This window comes from Bos indicus x Bos taurus, chromosome 15 (genome assembly GCF_003369695.1).
Source record: "Bos indicus x Bos taurus breed Angus x Brahman F1 hybrid chromosome 15, Bos_hybrid_MaternalHap_v2.0, whole genome shotgun sequence".
NCBI classification, from domain to species: domain Eukaryota; kingdom Metazoa; phylum Chordata; class Mammalia; order Artiodactyla; family Bovidae; genus Bos; species Bos indicus x Bos taurus.
In genome coordinates, this window is record NC_040090.1 from 51,535,377 (window position 1) to 51,542,974 (window position 7,598).

At 37.6% G+C, this 7,598-nt stretch overlaps 1 long non-coding RNA gene across 9 annotated transcripts in view; it reads left to right on the top strand.

Annotated features, from left to right (window-relative positions):
- LOC113905737 overlaps window positions 1-7,312 on the top strand; it is a 298,651-nt gene extending 291,339 nt beyond the window's left edge. For 8 of the 9 annotated variants that reach the window (XR_003514719.1, XR_003514721.1, XR_003514722.1 and 5 more), the window contains one exon: window positions 4,644-7,312. This is a non-coding gene — a long non-coding RNA (uncharacterized LOC113905737). The remainder of the gene's footprint in view (window positions 1-4,643) is intronic. The other variant, XR_003514717.1, reaches the window with a different exon arrangement.
- The last annotated feature ends 286 nt before the right edge of the window (window positions 7,313-7,598 follow it).

A 7,598-nucleotide genomic window follows, 5' to 3' on the forward strand; every position in this document is an offset into this window, starting at 1 on the left:
GTAAAATTTTCTTCACTAAGAACTGAGTTCTTTGTTTCCTTTTTTAAGTCAAAATTTCTATAGAAAAAGTCATACTTTCATAAAATGGAGAGTTTTACGTTCTTTATTGTTAAACTCTCACAATGGGTAAAATTGTCCCAAAATGACATCATACCCAAAATGTTTCTCCTTTTATTAGTCTCCCATGACTGTGATATCATATGTAAATATGTGCCTCACACACAAAATGAATGGGCCATAAATATCGAGTACCACATTTGTATATTTCAAAAACGAGGAATCCTGCACACTCTCCAGGAGATGTAAAACCACTGACTCAACCACTGACGATACTGCCTCTTGCTCCATTGCCTTTTTCAGTTCTTGGATGTAAAAGAGCAGTCGCAGTTCGGTTTCACATGTATTGTTCTATAATCCAGGCAATAAATGCTAATTAGTAATGCTCAAGGATCCGACCATTCAGAGTAATTATCATAATTTACTTCTTCCTTGTTAAAGACATTCCTTGCTGATTAAAAAAAAAATTAAATCATGATTTTACCATTGCACTGCAGTGGAAATACACTGGAGAGGTGTTCAAGGTATAGGAATTATCACTCTGGCTGCATTTGAAATCACCGACATGTGCCTCTTAGGTTATTCCAAATGGAATTGCAACTAGATTTCGGAAAAGAAATTCATGTAAATGCACAAAGTTTTGCATGTGCACCAAGAATGTATGATTGTATTTTACAAACCCCAAGGCTCCTCCTTCCCCGCCCACCCCCTTTTCTAAAACCACTTACTGAGCAGAACAAAGGAAGCTGCTAACTATAGAGGCATCATTAAGTATGAACAGCAACAGCGTGATAAAGTATGTGATATGACAACATATTTCATTGCACAAAAGTGCAGATAATTAAATAATTCAATAGTAACCCTGGCTAATTAGGAGAAAGATCTTTAAGGAGGAATCAAGAAAATGGATCCAATCAACTTGAATAATATGCTCCATTCTCCAAGATCACAAATATATATTTGGTTATTTGCTGATTGATTGATTGATACAGGAAGATGAGGACAAAAGCCTATTCTTCAAAATGGAACTTTGATCTGATGTCCTCTTTAGGACAAATTAGCCATATGTTTTAACAGAGCAGAATTGAATCCAGGGCTCTGTTTTCAGTCCAAGGTGTAATCTGCCATTCGTTTGCACACTTATTTTAACAATTGAAAAGCTTTTCATATCATTGCCTCCGAATATGTATGTAGCCTTCACCGCATTTTCTAATGAGGCTCTTGTTTAAGTTTGTTTCTTATTTCTTGAAGCGAATAAGGATCCTCTAAGGAACAGAATAAATAACCATGCAATCATTCTCTTTGGACCCTACCCCCTTGCTTTTTCCATTAAGGTAACATTCCCAATGTTCATTGTTTGTTGGTTCTTTAAAGAAGAGCTTCAGCTTTTACATGAGGGTTGAAAGCACATTAGAGAAATAATTCCCTTTGGATACTATACAGACGGAGCCACCTGCAAAATGTTGATGCTGTTATTGAAATCTCAAGTGGAATCAGCTTTCAAAAAATTAGATATTAGATACATCCGATATAATTTGCAATGTGTAATTATACTAATGTGCATATAGTTGTGTGTTGCTTTACATGTTGCCTACTTGAGATTTTTTTTTTTCCCTTGGGCATTTCTCCTCATTTGAAATGATTCCTGAGTAGAATGTTTTTAAAGTCAGCTTTTATTTTAAAGTCAGCTTTTATTTTTTAAATTCCTTATTAATTAATAAAAGAAGCAAAGAACTCCATGTTCTCATGTAAGAATGAATGTGTCTGACCTAGATGTTGGAAATTAACCGTCACTAAAAGGCTGATTGTTGTGCATACTTACATTATTTATAAAATATTTGCTGCTCTTTACTGATTTAGTCTTCATCTTGACTTTGGACAACTTGAAGTAATGGAGAATATTAGAATCGTAAATCTTATTCATAAGAAATCCATTTCCTTTATTAGAATAATGAGATAAAATGCCAGGGAAATGGCCTTAGGCAGAGATAGTAATTTTAATTTAATCAAAGTAATCAAAATCATAACAAAAACAACTTCTTTTCTGTTTTTCCTCCACTTTGGGTGGCACATGATGAATAATTGAAACTCTGGCTCTAGTCGTTTATGCACTAATATCACCTTCCTTTATGGTATCTCAATATGGTGTCTCCTGAACTGGAGAGCCCACCACACCAAGGTGTTGGCCCCTGAAGATCTAGCTGTTAAGGGGAAACCCAGGCAGAGCAACAGCAACTGACTGGTCAGCCTGGCGCTCGGCGCTTGCTACGTGCTCAGCAGGTGTAGATGCTCCTGAGGCAAGTTTGGAGAACTGTCACCATCAGATCACAGAGGGACCCCGAGGAAGGCAATGCAAGGGCCCCAATTTATGCTTATATGTTCAGGAGACAAAAAGGGTTCCAAGGGAGGCTCATGTTGAGATGATACAAGATATTACTCATTCCAATTAAGTAGTCACAGGTCCCAAAGAAAGCTGATTTGTTAAACCTTTGACTCATACTAGGCACCTAGAATACGGTGCTTTGCATATTTATACTGTTTATTCCTCAAAATTCATTTTGATGATGGGGTCCACATTGTAGAAGAGACATTATGCATGGGCTACATCTGTGCAACACCAAAGCAATACATTGATTTAGTTTTCATCTGATCATGTACACAGGGGCTTTGCATTATTAGCTACCTAAAGGAGTTTCTCAAAAATTGTGTGAAACGTCCTTCCTTGCTACAGTAGCATTTTTGTTGATTCACAAATGTATCGTACACATGTATCAAAACCTTAACACCCCATCCTCCCATTCTGTGTTCACAAAATAATCAGTTCCAAAATCTATGTTTATTTAGTCACTCATCCAGGATCATTCATTGCGTGTTTCATCAGAACGGAAAAATACCTATTAATAATATTTTAACACTAGGTTGTTTTACGGGTTTTCAGAAATATATGTATCCTATACCTGTTAGGTATTAGGAATAGTATTAGGTATAGTATTTCTAGGTATACTATACCTAGGAAAAGAACCAACATTTTCAGTGTATCCAAAGGGTTTAGTGCTGAAAGAGAAATGTTTCGGTGTAAATCCCTTTTAGTGTACCTAATTCATTATGCATCTTCATTGTGCTAACATAATGAAGAGGTTGACAATAAAGGCCTTAGTTAATTTAAAATCCACCTGCAAAGTATATTTCATTCATAAAAACTTTTGTAGAATAAAAGAAGCATTAATACAGCTCTTCCCAAATATCCTTATCTGTAAAATGAGTGTGTTGGATTAGTTGGTCTCTAAAATCTTTTCCAGCGGGGAATTTTGGTAAACGATTCTTATAGAGGTGTAAGAACAACTTCAGGACATTTGTACCAACAGCTGCCCTTTAAAGTTATATTTGATCCCACCTCCAGGTGCTGTGTTTACTAACATATTTTGCCTTGATTCTAAAACTGTAAAGACTGAAGTTCATTTTCAGGAAGGGCAGGGATGGAAAAGAGGAACAGCCGAAGAACGAAAAAAGCTACCCAGTGGGAGAAGGAAATTCTTGATCTGAGACCTAAGCCCATTTCCTTCAACATTAACATAGAAGAAGCCCAGACAAGCACCTGCCTTTCTATTTTAAGACCAGAAGGACTATTCTTTAGTCTTTCTGCCTTCATTAATTGCTCGTAGTATCCTTTGGTTTGTTTTTTTTTTTCCCCCATTGGGTTGACATCTTCGAGTTTCATATATTCCCCTTTTCACTTGATTTTTGAATCATGTTACTATCCCCTTCAAAAGCCTACAGTAGTTATATTAACATGCCACCCTCCCCCAATTAAACCTTAACACATTCAAAGCCTCCTGAAAATTGCCCCACCCACTGTTTCAAACCACTCGGAATGTATAACCTCTTCTCGAATTAAGCGAGCCTGCTCTTATCAGGTCCATGAATATTCTCTCACCCAAGCTTTTCTTCTCTGCACACTCTGCCTCTCACCTCTTGTACATTTCAGAAATCTTTCTTTTCTTTCTCACTCTCCCTCCTTTCTCCTTCATTCTTTCTCTGCCTTTCCCTTCCTTCCTCCCTGTCTGCCTTTTGTGGTTCCTTTCATTCTTTCTTTCAGTGGGTACCATGTGTCCTGCTCTGAGCTAGGCACTAGAAATACAAAGACACACACAAGGAATTAACATTGACTCCTAGCCGTTCTCTGTTCACTCCTGCGTTGCAGAAGTGTGCTGTACCCACAGTTATTTTATTTTGCATTTAGTCTTTAGATTTAGTTGAATGTGTCCTTAATGTCCTGTGTTCTTTTGTTGTTTTCCTCCGTGTCCTATTTCAGTAAGTTGCCTGTTGGATAAAACCTGAAGCTTTTCTTACGGAGTGCTTTCTCCCCAGGCAAGGAGCATGGCGCTCTCTCACACACTCCCGAACAATGCTGTTGCTTGACTGATTCCCAAACAAGGTGAACAGTGAGAAAGCTCCATTTTTCTCGTGATGCAGCATTTCACTCATAGTTGGAAATAGCCTGGCCCTCAAAGTATCGTAACATTCCTTTATTTGTAGCAAAGAGTCAATGTGATAACCTTCTGTGACGTGTTCTGTTATTTTTTTAGTCGTCTCCGTGTTCCTTTCAGCTGGTCCTATAGTCCCCCTTCCTCAGGAATGTCTTCCCAGTGAAACAACACAGACTGCAGAAACCCTGTCCCGATGGATGCTAAAGCCAACTGCGAAGTGGAAACAAAGAACAGCATCACCTGAAGACGTCTCTCCTGCCAGTCAGCACACCCAGATGCTGCAGTTTTCAGCCAGTAGCATCTCAGAACAAGAGGCAAGCTTTTCAAGAAACAGAAACCCTTAAGAAAGCTATCTAGATCTTGAATGAGCAAGGACTTTCCCTTCCTCATGTGTATTCCTCTGTTTGTATTTAAATTCTGTGTGACCTTCATTTTTTTAAAAACTTTTTTTTCTAGTATGACTATGCTTATTAATACGCTAATTTTTAAAATAGAAAATTGTTCGTGCCAGAGGTCGGTTGCATGTTAGCCACACACAGAGTTTGACCTTAAAAGAATGACTTAAAGAAGATTGAGTTCTTTTGCAATCACAGAATAGTAGGAGGCAATACAAAGGATAAAATGATGACGGGAACTCAGAATGTGTCATCGAAATACAGTACCCACTGACACCAAACAACCAGCCTTCTTATCAGGCAAGCTAGGTTCTGTGAGACATAGTCACTGCCTCTAAGGAGTTTAAACCTAGTTAAACAGAAGCACATAAACTTTTGAAAAGAGAAGTAACAGATCAAGTCAATTCATAAGAGCAAAATGAAAGATATAAGCAAGGAGCTCGGAGGAAGTCCACTTAGGCGGGGCAAACTGGTCTGTCTAGGGAAGAAAGTTCCTAAAGGAAGGAAATACAAGGTGAATTTTAAAGGATGTTAAAGATTTATATAAATGGGAAGGAAGAACATAGAATCCTTTCTATAGATGCACTATTGTGAGCAAAGTCAAAGAGGAAGGCATCTACCTGGTGATTTCAGGAAATTATGAATGCACAGGTCCAGTTGACCAAATCCCAGACTTCCATTGCCAATCTATATGTACATACATGGTGAAGACTTTACACACATACTTCCCCTTGCCCACCTCAGGTGTAGACCGGAATTACAATCATATTTCTTCCATTAAAATAAGTGAGCGTGATTGATGATAGTATGAGGATTTGTGATTTTTCTGTTAGCCTAATAACAGTGGATATTTATTGAGTTCTCCCTACATGTTAAGCATTTTATATAGTAATTCTCTTAAGCTTCACAACAACCCTGCAAAATAGATATTATTTTGTATTTCCATTTTACATAAAGAAACCTGAGGTTTAAGTAACTTGCCAAACTGCTACATACAGGGTTCACAATCAGGACTGTGATTTCAAAGCTCATGATCTAAGGCACTAAGCCACAGTGTTCCAAGTTTGTAATTTTGCCACTTCTGTATTCCTTGATATTTTTCTCTGGTAGACACATAGCTATTTTCTTTAATTATCTTCTCAAAATTTTCAGTTTTCTGGTTGAACTAGCATGGTGGAATGTATTTTCATGACAGAAATGGAAGCTACTGGGGAACAGAGTTTATCAGCATTTTAAGCTTTTTTTGGACCAGACTCTGAGGAGACTGTTAGCTTTGGTCAGCATGAAATCTTAACTTCTTGAGAACAAAAACAGGGGGTGGGGAGAGCTTAAAGGTCATCTATTGCAATGTTCTTTCCTACAGATGTGATAAACCTGTAAAGATAGAGCAACTTACAAAAGATCGCTCATTGGAATATAACAACTAGATCCAGAAACCATGCCCTCAGAGGCTCTTGAACTACACCACCCTGCCTAAATGAAGCATGAGCTTGAATTTCACCAATGGAAACATTCTGTCTGGGTGATCAAGGAGCACCATACCAAGTACATTGCTTCACTTTTGGCTACCTCTTTGGCTTTTCACTTCAATGTGAAAAATAGATAGTTGTGAACTCACATCTTTAGTTTCAAAAACTGTCAATGGTCTAGCCGCAAAGAACACACAGCAGCCCAAGTTATGTGTACAATGTCTTCACTGATATTCTCAAGTTACTTGGCATTCTTCCTTCACCTAAACCAGTCAGATCTTCTAATGAGCATTTTCTTAACCAAATTTATACACAGTATATAGTCATAAGAGTTTCTGCATGAATGTTTAAACGTGTCTGTTTTGATAGTCTTTATGGTTTTTGAAAATATCAATGGTTATTTGCTATTTTAATTGTCAGTTATCCATATAACTAACCCAAGAATACTTCAGCCATAAAAAAATAGAATTAAGGAAATCTTAGTCTTCTATACTAGCCCCTTTGCCTTTAGTTGGCACTTAGTAATAATTAATAAAGTGGTCTACTGGAGAATACAGAGGTTCAAAACGCAATTTTGTCTTGAAGGAGTCAGTTGAACTGTGTCTACTTGAGAGCAAGCATCTAGACATTTGGAAGGACCTGAATATTTGACTGTTGTCAATTTCCACTTAGCTATCCGGCTTTGGCACACTTAGACCTCCTGGTGGCTCAGGTCGTCCTATTTTCAAAATGATGATCATTGGCCATCTCTCACACAGTGCTCATTAAGGGAGTTCATAAATAAACAGGTGGTTTTCTTTTTTAAGCATAGCCAAGCACAAAATGTGACTCTGTTGACATTTTATGAGACTTTGTCATATGTCCCCTGAACCCCCAATAAAAGCAATGTTGCATCAACTGTGAACTTGTGTTGATTTCTTGGAAGAGTATGCTCTCACAATTTGGGTGTTTTCTCTAGTGTATATCAAAGCTAGTTTCAGGATCTATGAGGAGCAAATAATCTGATATGATGGGAAATTTTCAATTTCAAAGCAATTTCTAAATAATCCCACATTGCCCTTAATAGACAGCACAGTCATCTACTCATAAGTCAGAAACCAAAGTGTGATCCTTATCTTTTTCTCTTCCCACCTGTCAAGACCAATCAGGTGAATCTCTGGTTTTTCTGTCTTTCCATTTTTAAATGTGTC